The following is a 16,506-nucleotide window of genomic DNA, read 5'->3' as shown; positions in this document are numbered from 1 at the left end:
GTTTTCAAGTAGCTGTTATCTGTCAGATCAATTAAGAAAAAGGAAACTTATTTATTCTCTGATGCTCTTTATTTATTTATGTGGATCTGAATTTCTGATGTATATCTTTTTCTTTCTCTTAAGAGACTTTCGTAAATTTCTTTCAAGGCAGGTCTCTTGGTGACTCAGGTGAATAATTTTTATTCATCTGAGAAATGCTTTCCTCTCCATTTTTTAAAGGATAATTTCACAGAATACAGAATTTTAAGTTGATGAGTATTTTTCTCTCAAAAATTGAAATATTTTACTCCACTCTCTTCTTGTTAGTGTGGCTTCTATGGAAAACTCAGATGTAATTTTTGTCTTTGTTCATCTATAGGTTAAGGCATTTTTCCCCCTTGTGGCTTCTTTAAAGTTTTCCTTATCTTTTAAGCTTTTTGCATTTTGAATATGACATGCGTAAGTATAATTTTTGACCCTTATTCTACCTGGTGTTCTTTGATTTTCATGAAGCTATGAATTGGTGTCTGAAATTGATTTGGGAAAATTCTCAGTAATTATTGCTTCTAATATTGCTTCTGTATCCTCTTTTTTCTTATTCTAGTATTTCATTAAATATATGTTACCCTTTTTGTAATTGTCACATAGTTTTTGGATATTTTCTTCTATCTGTTTCTTTCTCATTTTTTTTGTTTTGCTTTTTTCTGTTAACATATCTCAAAGCTCAGAGATTCATTCCTTACTCATATCCAGTCGAAAACTGAGCCCCACCAAAGCCATTCTTCATCTCTGTTACAGTGATTTTTCTTTTTTTTACCTCTAGCATTTTATTTTCTTTCTTAGAATTCCCATCTGTCTTCTTACAATTCCCATGCATTCTTGCATGTTGTCTACTTTTTCCATAACCGTTTTTTGCATATTAATTATAGTTGTTTTAAATTTATGGACTGATAATTCCAACATACCTGCCATGTCTGAGTGTGGTTCTGTTGCTTGCTCAGCCTTTCTAATCTGTGGACTTTTTTTGCTTTTTAGTATGACTTGTAATATTTTGTTGAAAGAGGTGCATGCCATACTGGGTGAAAGGAACTCTGGTAAATAGGTTTTTAGCGATGTGTTGGTAAAATGTGTGGGATCAAGTAGTCTACTATAGTCTTATGACTAGATCTCAGTAGTTTATGAGCCTATGCTCCTGGGCTATGGACATCACAAGTGATTCTCAACCTCCCCCACTCTCACCCCAACCCTTAGATAGGACAAGATGCCTAGAGTGGGCTTAAGTTGAGTATTTCCTTTCCCCAAGATCAATTAGATTCCGATAAAACCACGATAGGTTAGTATCTGGTAGTTTCTTTTTAGAGGAGGCCTTTTCAACAATAATAAACTGTGTGTATGCATTACATGTCTATATATAGAGATATAAAGATATGACATAAATATATATTATGTGTATATATATACATATACACCTACTATGTCACCCACAAAAATTAAAAATAAAAAAGAATTGCTAAACAAAAGAATAATAAACTGTCCTGGCTTATTTAGCAGTGATTGCCTTTGGTTTTTCCCCCATGAAAACATAACAATTTTTCTTTGATATTTACCTTGGGAAACTGGTAGAGTTGCTACAGGTAAAACCAAAAGTGTAAGGCCCCGTTTGGCTAGGTTCTCCTGGGGGTTTTAACTCTGTCAGTCTTGTCAACACTAAACTGCCAACAATTCAATTACTGTTCCAATTTTCCTAATCCAACCCTGGTTCCCATGGGTATTTCTGCTCAGGTAAGTAATAATCCTCTCAATGCAATGGTCTGTCTCTCAAATTTGGGAGCATCAGCTTGCCCTGTGCCCTCATTTGCCCTGCATCTTCATTTCACTGATGGTCCTAGGAAGAATTGTTGATTCTTCGATCTTTCAGCTTTATACCAGTTGCTAAAATGAAGACTTTCAAGTTCCTTGCATGCTGGGTCACAAGCCGGAAGTACTATATGATTTTTTAAAGTAAATAAATTCCAAACATTGGGTAGGACAACTTATTTAAAAAATCAAACCAAAACAAACAACCAAAGTCCACAAAATATTTATTGTTTACAATCAAGTGATCTCAATGAACCAGTTCTTACCTTCTGTCCTGTCTTAGCCAAGCTTTAGTCAGATTTTTCCTCCTCATGGACCCCTGAACTTTGGCTTGCCCATAAGCCTGAGCAAGTCCTAAAAGGCAGAATGCACCCCCCTTACCAGCTCACCCCAGAGTTTGGCTGGCCACATTGAGATACATTTCCTATCAATACAATACAACCTGTCCCAACAGGTTAAAATAAAGAAAAAAAATCCCCATTGATCTTTCTATGCTTGCAGATTTCAGAGTTTAGAGCATTTTCCCTATTGCAATCATCTTTTTAAGGAAAAAAAAAAAAAAACCCATCTCCTTTACTAAGTCTAGATTTATTTTTATTGGGCGTTTATCTAATTCAGAAAGAACTTAGTGTCTTGTGTTTTAATTGGCAACCCCTCACATAGCCAAAATACTAGCTGTGTTTTTCTCAGAAGCTGTGATCAACTTTTATCTTGCCAACTCTTGTATTTCTTCCTTTCATGCCTCATTTTTCCTATTCCCTCACCATAGTCAGTCTAGGATTGCATTTTCCTAATTCCCTTATCTTTTCCACTTTGTGTCCATTTCTGTTTTCTAGATAACTTGGGTTAATCCTCATTTAACCACAAGGAGACAACCACTGAATATTTAAGGAAGTTGCCAAAGCTACATTTTTAATAAATATCAGATTTGAAATAAAAGTCCAGGCCATTTAAATACAGAGCCAGCAACCTAAAATACTATGCTGTTTTCAGGCAGCATTTTATTTCCTAAAGCAACAAGTAGGAAAGAAATTCAGTCCTAAGCAACCTTACCACTGTACAACGGGGAGAGAATTCTAAGTTTCAAAGTTAGATTAGATCTTTTTCCAAATATTCTAAAAGTTTTTCACCACCATTGCTTTGTCTAAACTTTTTGTTTTTAAGTTTTTCTTGGATTTTATGATTTGCCTTTCATGTCTCTCTAGAGACTATATAATCCTTCTTAATCATATCAATTAAAATTCCAGTTATTTTTCTATTTTCTCTTGATGATAATCCATTTGTATTGGTGATATTAATCTGAAATCTCTGATTTAATCTTAGAATTTGAAAAACAGACTTGGACTCGGGAAGGGGAACATCACGCACTGGGGCCTATTATGGGGGGGGGGGGGAAGGAGGGAGGGAGTGCATTGGGGAGTTATACGTGATATAAATGATGAATTGATGGGTGCTGACGAGTTGATGGGTGCAGCACACCAACATGGCATAAGTTTACATATGTAACAAACCTGCACGTTATGCACATGTACCCTAGAACTTAAAATATAATAAAAAAAAAATAAAAATAAAAATAAATAAAAAATAAAAAATAAAAAAAAATAAAATAAAATAAAAAAAAGAAAGTAAAAAAAAAAAAGAATTTGAAAAACAGATTTCAAAGCTACTTGTACAGGCATATTTTTAAAACTTCTGAATTCTGTTTTAATCTTCATTACATTTTTTGGAGTTTTTAGTACATGCTCAATTTTTTTTTGTCTTTTCCATTTCACCTCAGAAAAGATCCTATACATGTAAGCTTTATGAATCCATGTGTTATTCAGAGGTTATTTATGTTGCATTGACTGGAATTGTTAGTCTGCCTATTTTTTGTAGTGACATAGTCTCCCTCTGTTGCCCCCACTAGTCTCAACTCCAGACGTCAAGCTATCCTTTCACCTTAGCCTCTGAAAGCACTGGAGATGTATTAGGCCATTCTTGCACCGCTATAAAGAAATACTTAAGACTGGGTAATTTACAAAGAAAAGAGGTATAATTGGCTCACGGTTCTTTAGGCTATATAAGAAGCATAGTAGTATCTTTCAGGAAGCTTACATTTATTGCAGAAGGCAAAGTGGGTTCAGGCATATCACCTGGCAAAAGCAGGAGCAAGGAGCAAGAGAGAGAGTAAGGTGCAACACACTTTTTTTTTTTTTTTTTTTTTTTTTTTTTTTGAGACAGAGTCTCACTCTGTCTCCCAGGCTGGAGTATAGTGGCATGATCTCAGCTCACTGCAACCTCTGCCTCCAGGGTTCAAGCAATTCTCCTGCCTCAGCCTCCTGAGTAGCTGGGACTACAGGCATATGGCACCACGCCCTGCTAATTTTTGTATTTTTATAGAGATGGGATTTCACCATATTGGCCAGGCTTGTCTTGAACTCCTAACCTCAAGTGATCTTCCCGCCTCAGCCTCCCAAAGTGCTGGGATTACAGGCATGAGCCACTGCTCCCGGGCTACCACAGGCTTAAAAACAGCCAGATCTTATGAGAAGTAATTCACTGTCAGGAGGACAGCACCAAGGGGATGGTGCTAAACCATTTATAAGAAATCGAACCAGGCCGGGCGCGGTGGCTCAAGCCTGTAATCCCAGCACTTTGGGAGGCCGACGCGGGCGGATCACGAGGTCAGGAGATCGAGACCATCCTGGCTAACACGGTGAAACCCCGTCTCTACTAAAAATACAAAAAAAAAAAAAAAAAAAAAAAAAATTAGCCGGGCGAGGTGGCGGGCGCCTGTAGTCCCAGCTACTCGGGAGTCTGGGCAGGAGAATGGCGTGAACCCAGGAGGCGGAGCTTGCAGTGAGCTGAGATCGCCCCACTGCACTCCAGCCTGGGCGACAGAGCGAGACTCTGTCTCAAAAAAAAAAAAAAAAAAAAGAAATCGAACCACATGGTCCAATTACCTTCCACGTTCAATACTGGGCATTACAGTTCAACATGAGATTTGTGTGAGGACACATATCCAAACTAGATCACTTTTTAAAATGTTCATCTCTCTAGAGTCTATCATGATTCTCACTTATGGTCTCTGAAAGCAGTCTAATTAGAAATCATTTGTTAAATAATTCACTCCTTGAATGAGAAGTTCATCATAGTTATCCATTTGCCATTATTACCATTTTGGTTGATAAATAAGCTTCTGCTTTCCTTTCCTTGTATAAAATGAAGAAAACGGCAGCTGTACCTGGCTGCATACTTTTTGTTTAAAGGATTCTCAGATGTGATTTTTTTTCCAAACAAAAACAAATGGCATTAATATGTTGTTAAGAGTTTTAAGATTGTATTTGTATTGAAATTTAAATAATGTCTACATGTTTATAGCTCATTACCCTTGGGTATCCTCATATCCAATGTGCTGTAGGAGAGGTTTTTCCTGAAACAGAGCATTGGTATCTGCCCATCTGCATTCAGTTTATGTTCATTTGTTAATGGATTCTTGTTTTTGCACTTTATAGCAAAAGTTAGCTTTCTGCATTTTGTGCTGTAATAATACTTGACTTTTGTAAAGGTTTTTTAATTAAGATCGATTTTCTTGCAGCCACCAATAATTAAAAGGAAACAAACCAATAAACCAGGTTCAAAGAATTCTAGCATCTCAATTCTCTGTTTAATCCCAACCACGGTATGGTTCTAGCTGCTTTGTCTTGAGAGGATTTTTCTGTTTCCACTTTCCCCAGCTTGGCCTCATTTTCGCAGTTAAATTCACTACCTCAGCGCTGCTGCCACATCCACTTCCAAAGACAAATGCCCTGAAACACCAAGGCTTAGTCTGCCTGCTTTGCTAAAAGACAACGCCTTGTTTAGAAATCTGGTCAGGTGCTTCAGCTGCTCCTAATTGATGGAACAACTGCCGTTTGTAGATAGGGTCCTTATAAAGCTTAGTGAACTTAAGCCAGGTACACGTTGTTACAAATCAGGCCAATCACATATTTTAGAATTTGTACTGAGGCTCATTTTCTTTGATTTGTCCTAATAAATAGTAGCCAGAATTGCATTAGTGTTATCCACTGAGCAAAACTGATCCTGTTGCAGACAAGGCTAAGATTTCACATGACTAGATTAAAAAATTGAAGAACAGGCAGTAGAGAAAGTCGAGCATCCCACAATTGCAATCACTTGTAAGATGCTTTAAAAATTTAAATGTAAAGCATTCACAAGTACATTAAAATGAGAGAAAACTTTTCTGCGACCAAAATTCTAGCAGTGATACTGTGAAATAATTCATTAGTGGAAACATTGTTTACCATAAAAGATAAATTTAAAGAAGTCCAGAAAATTACTTATTTTTCTAATTACAATACTGTTCCTAACTAAATTGAAGCAGTTTTGGATCTACAGAAAATTGAGCAGGAAGTACAGAGAGAGTTCCCATATATCATCCCCTGCATACAGTTTACCTGTTACTAACATCTTGCATTACTATAGTATATTTGCTGCAATTAATGAAACAATAGGGACACATTATTATTAACTAAAGTCAATACATTACAGTAAAGTTCACATTTGTGCTGTATCACTCTGAATTTTGACAAATGCATGGCATGATGTATCTACCATTATAGTATCGTACAGAATAGTTTCACTACCCTATAAAGTCCTCTTACACTCCAGAACTCAAAGAGAGTTCCTGTTGCTCCACATATCAGCATTTGATATTTTCAGTATTTTTAAAATATATATTACCAATCAAATAAGAGTGTAGCAGTATCAATTTTTTTGTTTTAATTTACAATTCCCTAATGATATATGATGTTAAATACCTTTTCATGTGTATGTTTACAATCTATGTGTTTTGGTGGGTGTCTATTCAGATTTTTTTTTTCCATTTTTAAATTAAGATTTTCTTAATTATAGATTTAAGCATTGATTAACAGTTGTTCATTGATTTAATCATTGTGTAAGAGTTCTTTGTATATTTTGGATATATGTCCCTCATCAGATATATGTTTTGCAAATATTTTATTTTAATTCATAAAATATTTTTTTGTTTTCCTAGTAGTGTTTTTGCAGAGAAATTTTTCATATTTATAAAGTACATCATTTTTTTCTACAGCTTGTGCTTTTGACATTGCATCTAAAACCGAATGCCACATCCAAGGTTATGTAGGTTTTCTTTCATGTTATCTCCTAGATGTTTTGCATTTTTGCATTTTTCATTGAGGTTTATGGTTCCTTTTGAGTTTTTGGTGTTGGTTTCTTGCATATGAATGTCCAGTTGTTTCAGCACTACTTGTTAAAAAGGGAATGTTGTCACCAGTGAATTATTTTGCTGTTTCATTAAAGCTCAGATACTCTATTTTAGTGGATTTGGTGAACTGTATTCTGTTCCATTGATTTGCCTGTTCTTTCACTGTCTTAATTAATGTAGCATTGCTGGTATACAGGAAAGAAATGGGCATTTGTGTGTTGGCTTTTTAGCCTGTGACCTTCCTGTAATTGCTTTTAGCTCCATTGTTTTGTCGTTGATTTCTTGGAGTTTTTTTGAATTATTGTTATTACTGATTCAGTATCACTACTCGTTATTGATCTGTTAACGATTTTTTATTGTTTCTGGTTCAACCTTGGGGGTTCTGTGTTTCCAGGAATTTATCTATTTCCTCTAGGTTTTCTATTTTGTGAGCATATAGTTGTTGATTATAGTCTCTGATGATCTTTTGTATTTCTGTGATGTCAGTTGTAATGTTTTTATTTTCATTTCTGATTTGGATTGTTTGGATCGTCTTTCTTCTTCTCAAATTAGTCTAGCTAATTGTTTATCAATCTTGTTTATCCTTTTGAGGACTAGTCTTTCATTTTGCTAATGCTGTGTATTGTTTTTGGGTGTTTATTTCATTTATTTCTGTTCCTGTTGTTGTGGTTTCTTTTGCCAGCTTAGAGTTTCATTTGTTCTTATTTTTCAGGTTCCTTAAGGAACCTGAAAATTTCTGATCTATTTTTTGATGTACACATTTAATGCTATAAAACTTCCTTTTTAGCATGTTTTTGTCATATCCCAGAGGTTTTTGTCATGTCATGTTTCCATATTCATTTGTTTCAAAGTTGTTTAAAATTTCTGTCTTAATTTCTTAATTACACAAAGGTTTTTCAGGAGCATTTTGTTTAATGTCCTTGTATGTGCATAGTTTCCAAAGTTCCTCTTGGTATTGATTAGCTATTCTTATAAACTTTTTGTTTGTTTGTTTGTTTGTTTTGAGAAAGAGACTCACTCTGTCACCCAGGCTGGAGTGCTGAGTGCAGTGGTACGATCTCAGCTCACTGTAACCTCCATCTCCAGGTTCAAGAAATTCTCCTGCCTCAGCCTCTGGAGTAGCTGGGACCACAGGTGTGTGCCACAATGCCCAGATAATTTTTCTATTTTTAGTAGAGAGGGAGTTTCACTTGGTTGCTCAGGCTGGTCTTGAACTCATGGGCTCAAGCAATCCGCCTACCTCAGCCTCCCAAGGTTCTGGGATTACAGGCATATGAGCCACCACGCCTGGCCTCCATATAAACTTTTGAATCAGTGTTTTTCATATTTACAAGGGAACTTGCTAGGATTTTAGAGATTGCATTAAACAGATCAGTTTTAGAAGAACTGACATCTGAACAATATTGTCTTCCAATGCATAAACATAGAGTATCTCTCAATTTATTTAGATATTCTATATGATAACTTTCATCAGAATTGTATAATTTTCTGTGTATAAGTCCTGTACAGGTTGGGTTAGATTTCTTCCTACGTATTTCATTTTGTTGCTAGTGTGAAATTGTTTCGTGTTTTAATTTCAGATGTCAAATTTTTATTTCTGGTATAATGGAAACAAATGAACATTTTTACATTGGCCTTTTATCCTGTGATCTTGCTGTAATTGATTTTAGTTTCAAAGTTTTGTTGATTTATTGGCATTTTCTACGTATACCGACTGGTATGCCATCTTGGGGGAAAAAAGTATTTTTATTTTGTTCATCTGAATCTGTATGTGTAGCATTTATTTTTTCTTATCAGATTTTCTAGGTCTTCTAAGATAATGTTGAATAGGAATTACAACAGCAAACATCCTTGCCTTATTCCTGATGTTAGTGAGAATTCATCTGCTTTTTCAACATTAATATGATATAATCTGTAGGGTTTTTTTGGTAGGTATGATTATGATGAAGTTCCCTTTCATTGTTAGTTTGGTGAGTGTTTTATCATAAATATGTACTGAATTGTATCAATTATGTTTCTGCATCTGTTTATATGATTATCTGACTTTTCTTCTTTAGACTATTGCTGCGTTGAATTAATATAGTTGATTTGAAATCATAAATTGCATACCAGGAAGAAATCCCACTTGGTCTTTATATACTTTGTTAGATTTCATTTGCTAATATTCTATTAAAGACTTTGACAGTTTATTGATTTTCTTTCTTTTTACATCTTAATCCTCATTTTGTTTTAAGATAATGCTTGTCTCATAGAGCATGTTATGAAGTATTCCCTTTGCTTCTATTTTCTTAGTGTGATTGTAGTGAATTTATGGCTTTTACTCTTAAACATTTTGTAGAATTAAGCAGAAGCCATCTGGGCCTGGTGCTTCTGGTTTGGGAAAGTTATTAATCATTGATTCAATGTCATTGATAATTTTAGAACAGTAGAGACTATGGATTTTTCTTTACAGGACTTTTTGTAGTTTGTGATTTTAAGAAATTGGTCCTTGGGCTGGATGCAGTGGGTCACGCCTGTAATCCCAGCACTTTGGGAGGCCGAGGGAGGCGAATCATGAGGTCAAGTGATCAAGACCATCCTGGCTAACATGGTGAAACCCCATCTCATAAACAATACAAAAATTAGCTGGGCATGGTGGCAAGCGCCTGTAATCCCAGCTACTTGGGAGGCTGAGACAGGAGAATTGCTTGAACCTGACAGGAAGAGGTTGCAGTGAACCAAGATCGTGCCACTGCACTCCAGCCTGGCAACAGAGTGAGATTCCGTCTCAAAAAAATAAATAAATAAATAAAATAAAGAAAGAAAGAAAGAAAAAAAAAGAAATTGGTCCTTTTTATCTAAGTTATCAAATTATGAAATTTGCAATAATATTCCTTTTATTATCCCTTTCATTTCCTTGGGATCCATAATGATGACCCCTTTCATTTCTAGAATTAGTCAATAATGCTTTCACCCCTGTCTCTCTTTTTCTGTGTTTTTTTGTTATCCTGGCTTAGATTTACAGATTTTATTGATATGTTCAAAGAACCAGCTTTAGGTTTTGTTGATTTTTCTCAATTGCTTACATGTTTTTAATTATATTGATTCATGCTGTTATTTTTACCATTTAATTGTTTTTCCTACTTGCTTTACTTTCATATTCCTCTTCATTCTGTAGTTTCATGAGATGAGAGTTTGTTTGCTTGATTTTAGAATTTTTTTTTTCTTCTAGTGGCTCTGGACCATGGAGATGTGACCCTCTCCTCTCCTGTGGAACTGCAAGTCTAGAGGGAGCTGAGATTGTTTTCATAGCCCCTTCCTTGGTCACATAAGGCTTCGCTAAAGTAGTTTCCCTCAAAGGGCTGGCTATGAAGAACACTCTGGGCATGTTTCAAAATGGTTTCTATTCCCAGTATTGTCTGAAACCAGAGGGAATTTTTCTTCCATCTCGACTGTGACAACTCAGTGGGGCTCTTGTAGGCATGGAGGGCCCCCTAAAATGGGGACCCCGGGCATTCTAAACTCTTAAATTAACTCACTCTAAGACTCCAGCAATTAGTCAAAATTGCCTTCTAACTGTTTATACAGGCCACATCAGGCAACCATCCCACAGTGACACTACCCCAGTGTTGCTCTATATATCATGGTACATTTGTTCTCCCATTAGCCAGCCCCATCCATCCTGGACGCTACGGGCCAGCCAGGCGGCAGGCATGCTATGGGTTTTGCAACTCGCATATCCAAAGCTCACATGTTGCATCCCAAGCATTGTCCATGGGACCCCAAGTCTCTAGCCACATCCAGTTCTTCACAGAAGCCCAAGGCAAGCCATCCGCAGCTGATAATGGAAGGAGGGTGCAGATCCAGCAGTTGGAGACATGGGTCAGCTCAGCATACATGTGGGCCTAGTCCATGGTGCTGTAGGAGCATGCCAAACTATGGCTGAAATGCCAAAGCGGGCACGAGTACTAACGGGTAAATCACATTCCTCAGGCAAAATACAGGCCAACTTTTAATCTCTGGATAACAATGCAGCCACTAAGGGCTTCTGCCCTGGGCAATGGTACCACACCTTATCAGCTCCCCATGGTTCTTTTGGGTCCTGTATCTGTGCCAAAGTCACAGGGGAGCTCATGATAGGCCACACAGACAGTACATCATATGTTCCCCAGAGGAGGGTCCCTTCCCTGGCCGTTCTCCTACGAATGGTCAATCATGGAGGTCACACATTAAATACCCAAGGAGTAACATGTAAGTAATACTGCAGGCCCCCTGCCCAGGGGGCTATGATAGCCAGCCATCTGCAAGGGGACTTGAAGGGTCCATGGCCACCACTAGGCTTTCTGTTCTCTTGCCTTCACGGGCACTGGGACAGGCAACAACAGATTGCCATTCATCCCCATACCTGGTCAGAGACGGACGTTCTTCCTTCCATAGGTCTTGCCATGTGGCTTGGCCATATATGGGGTGGTGAGTAATTAGTCAATTCTGTAACTTTTTGGTAGTTAACCAAAGCCTCAATAAACTTCCCAGCTGTTGGTGAGGATTACTATAGGTGTCACCTTCTTGGTGATCACCATTTACATTGCCCTGAGTTCAGCTCATTAGCCACTTTATCCACACCTGATATGAAACCATATGGTGTCAGTACTAGACTGGACTGTGATAGCAGTCCAGGCAGCAGTAGCGCCCCGGCTGGCCCCATCTATTTACCATTCCCCATCCAGAATGTGGGGAGGCACTCTTTCTTAAATGGTGATGGCTCAGGGTCTAGGGGTGCCTCAGGCCCCATGGCCTTATCTTGCATTAGGAATACAAGCCCCAAGCCCTCTTGTACCTCTGTTGCTAAGGGACTTGTACTCAGTATACTTTGCTGTTCCAAGTAGGCATCCCACTTTGCTAAAGAGGATATCTGTACCATTGCAGTGCGGGGAGTTGTTACCCATGAGTGTACCCATCCCGCTAATGGGTAAGTTGTACATATGACAATGATAACCTGGTCCCATCATTCTCTCACAGACCTGAAGGGCAGCATATACAGCAGCTAATTGCTTTTCAACAATGAATCCCGGAGCTCCGCTCCCTTCCAAAGTTGGAACCAAAAGGCTACTGGCATTCTAAAGCACTCTGTGCACCACTATAGGCCCTAGTCAAAACTATCGGTGGTCACATGTGCATCAAGTTTAAATGGGTGCCTCTGATTAATCACCTATAGGGCTTGTGCCTGCTGAATAGCCTGCTTGGTTGCCAGGAAGGTGGTCTTAGCTGCATCCCAGGCAAGAGGAGTGTTGCTGTTTCTAAATCTGCAAGAGAATTAGAGGTTAATATAGTATCAACAAGACTATGACATATGATGGGGCTAGGCACGTAGCCCTCTGGCAACACTATGAAAATCCATTGTTGCCCTCCCATTAAGGCAAACTCTTCCTGGCTCTCTGGAGTGATGTCGACTGAGAAGAATGCATTAGCCAAGTTTGCTATATAGTGGTACTGTCCCTGTTCCTTTGTCAAGCAGTCCATCAAGTCCATGACAGACAACACAACTGCCAAGCTGTGCAAAACATTCACTCCCAGAATGTATTCAGGTATGGGAGAGACACACACAGTACATAAGTGGAGAGCTGTGTAGCTGATGCCAAAGTGCAAAGATACAGGTTTTACTTTCACCGATCGGTCTTCAGAACTGCCTATGCAGCCTTGCCTAGAAACTTATCTGGGTTCAGGGATCAGTGGATTGCCAAGTCACATGTGGCTTTTGGTTGTCTGGTGTCCCCCTGTGCCAGACACTTCAGCCAATTCCCTAATTAAACAGTAAAAGCTTTACACACCTACCTGACTGCAACAAGTGTCTTTGAACTGAAGTGCCTGGGAAGGACTGGGTCACTTAGCATTATCCTTCTCCTGAATCACTTGCACCAAGTCTGTACACAACTCATTTCCTGACAATTTCTGGTACTTCACAGGCATCAGTCTACACTGTAATTAGAGCCATTTTTCCATCTTGGAGGTTGAGCAGAAAATGCGTCCGCAGCTTTGTCCCAGAGACAAAGCATTCAGGCGGGGATGGGCTCCCCTAGGCACTGCCTACACTGCTTGCCTAACTCCCATGACTCAGGGAGGGTGTAGGACTATATGAAGTGTGCTCTACTATGGGAGGGGGTCCCTGGGCCCACCCTTCGGGCTCAATGGCTTTTTATGCTTTACCTTCTTAAGGGTCACCGGATGAGCCCACAGTGGAAGAACCTCATCTTCCTCATCATCAGACTGAACAGGAGTTTCTGGCTGGGAGGATGGGCTTAAGGTCACACTGATGGCAGTTTCTAACTCCTGTTCCAGGCTGTTTATCTGGGCCTCTAAGTGTCCTGTTTGTGGCTGAAGGTCCCTTACCCCCAGGTTTTTCTCTAAGCTGTGCATTTGGGCCCCCAGGAGCACAGCTTGTGCCTGGAGGTCCCTTACCTATGTCCTTAAGGGACTGAACATGTACTTCCTGAACTGCAGTTAGAAACACCCATCCAACTCTGGAGGCAAAGGCGTATTCCTTCTCAGTGCTGTGTGTTCCAGGTGCTTCAGTGCTTTCTCCACCCTTGAGGGAGACCAGACCATTGCCTCCCATGCTTCCACTGGGGTCCATCTTAACAGCGCTGCTGCCACTGGGTACCACAGTCCGTGCTGCAGCCATATAACCAACCCAGGAGCCTCAGGAGCTGAATACCCACTCACTTCATCCTGCCAACTATGCCAAACATCAGGTTCAAGCCCCAGATGAGGTCTGAGGGGAGTGGGTGAATGGGGGACAGTGAGCTGGAAGTGTTCTTCCAGAACACTTGAAAAACAGGAGGTAGATCCAACATGGCTTTATTCAGCAGCTCTCTCCCGATGTCAGTGCTGCATTTATACACCTCACAAACAATAGTGGATCAGAGCCAGGTGATGAGTCTACATAGCTACACAGCTACATAGCTGTGATTGTATAACACATGGAATTGTGCACCTGCATTCCAATCCTGCTGAGTCATGCAGGGTGTTTACCTCAGCCTATGCCTGCCTGGCAGCAGCATAGCCATGTTCCTTACAAATAGGCTCCCACACATCCCAAAACATGCTTTTATAAAAAGTCTCCTTCACATTCAAAACAACTTAAATAAATAATCATGGTTGTTCTCTAATTTTGAAATTATATCCTGATTTCAAAATAAAAAGATTATGATTCTATAATTTTCTATTGCTTCTGTTACAATTTACCACATTTTAGTGGATTAAAACAACACAAATTATATTTCCAAGAACAAAAGTCTAACATCATTCTCACTAGGCTAAAGTCAAGGGATTGGCAGGATTTGTTTCTTCTAGAGGCTCTGACAGGAGTCTCAGAGCTTTTCCAAGTTTTAGAGGTCACCATATTCACTGATTTATGGCCCTTCCTCCATCTTCAAGGCCAACAGTATAGCATATTCTCACCACTTTGACTTTTGTCTCTATCCTTCCACCATTTCTTAACTGTGACCTTCCTGCATTTTCTTTTGAGTAATTTGTAATTACATTAGGCCCACTTGGGTAATGTTTGAATCTCAAAATTTCTAATCACATCTGCACAACTTCCTTTGTCATGTAAGATATCATATTCAGAGGTTCCTGCAATTAGTTTCTGGAAATTAATGGCATCTGCATTCATGGGGCCATTACTTAACCTGCCACAATAACCAAGTACTAACCCCTTTTCAAATAAGATTCTTGTTTCTTGTACCTATTGATACCTTTTATATCTGTAGAAACTTTATATCAACTTAGTTGTTTTGTCATGATTCTGAAAATTAATTTTCTTTTCACAACCTTGCTTTCTCTATTATTTTAAAACATACCCTGCACTTACATATATACGTCTTGTTTTAGAGTTATGAAGGATAAAATGGTTAGTAAAAAAATTCAAATTATATTTGGGCATGCTATTTTGTATATGTTGCTTTTAAAATTTCAGTACTTCAGTTACATAACCATTAGCTTTGTTGAGCAAATGAAAAGAAATTTAGGTCATGACTATTAGATCGATGAAGATGTGCCATCAAAACCATTGACATGAGGAACCACTAGAAATCTTTTATTGTCATCGTCACTGTACTGTGAGCCCACTATAATCACTTACAACAATAAAACGAAACGTGGGGAATGAAACCTCTTACAGTTTCCTTATTTCTGTTAAAATTATTTTATCTTGCTCTCTTGGAATATCTTTTTTATGTAAACTGTGCCCAATTTTATATTGTAAGATACTGTTCTTTTTATGATTTGTAAATTGTTCTTTAGATATCAACACACTGCTTCACATATTGCATTTTTTCTTTCATTTTTTCATTTACCTCTTAATTTTGTTTACTTTTGTCATGTAAGTGTCATTAATTTGTATTTGGTCAAACTCATCAACATTTCTCTTTTGAATTTTGCACATGAGCATTGCATACATTATTTTCAGTTAGTACATTATGATATTCACTTGTGTTTGCATTTTTTCTGAGATTTTATTTCTTCAATTAATTTTATAAGATTTTAAAATAATGCTATATTTTCTGGTGTTTGATATAAATAAAAAGTGGTTTTCACATATTTTAATAATTATCTTAGCATCATTTAAACATAATATGTCATTTTTCTAGTACCATATTAGACTCAGCTTTATATTTAACAATGCATTTTTTGTAAATGTAATCAGAATCAGTCTAAGGTTACCTGTCTGGGGCTAAATTAGTCATGTATTTATCCTATCTAAATGTTTCTATTTTTCATGTTTGTTTTATAAAGTTCAAGATTTTAATCAAAATCTTTGTAAGAATTAATCATTTGCATCAATAATACCTGGGTCTTTGTAAGTCTTTGAAATATAGACACACTCTTTTTCTTCATTTAAGAAAACATTTGTTCTTTTGTATTTGGATTCTTGCTTTTGTTTCTTTTATTCTGTAGGTAAAAATTAATTACATTTACTTTCTTAAATATGTTTTTAAATTCTCCAGCATTTTCCTTATATAAAGTACTGATTTGGAGTTTCCCTTATTTTAAATACTAGTAGTCTTTTGTTTGGATTGTTAAGTAGATACTCAAGTATCTTTATATATATTTTTTCTTTTGGAAAGAAAGTCTTTGTTTTCACAGGTTAAAAAGAATTAGTCATGTAGATGGAGAAAAAATATGGTGTCTAGACAGAGAGAATAGCAAGTAAAAATGCCTATAAAAGATTGCTTTTTAGAAATATAGGGAATTCTATTTCTAAAAATGAAGGTGTGAAAAAGAGACATTAGCTGGCACACAGGAGATTGGGACCATATCACAAGGAATGATGTATACTCAGCATAATAATTTACTTATTTAAAATGCATTTATTTATTTTGCATTAGGCATATTAGTCAAATTTTGGGAAATTTAATGAAGTGTGTATATTGGGAAGTGGTGGTTAAATTGGAAATAGAAAAAAA

Source organism: Rhinopithecus roxellana, chromosome 3 (assembly GCF_007565055.1).
Source record: "Rhinopithecus roxellana isolate Shanxi Qingling chromosome 3, ASM756505v1, whole genome shotgun sequence".
Classification (NCBI taxonomy): Eukaryota; Metazoa; Chordata; class Mammalia; order Primates; family Cercopithecidae; genus Rhinopithecus; species Rhinopithecus roxellana.
This window is presented reverse-complemented; position numbering follows the sequence as displayed.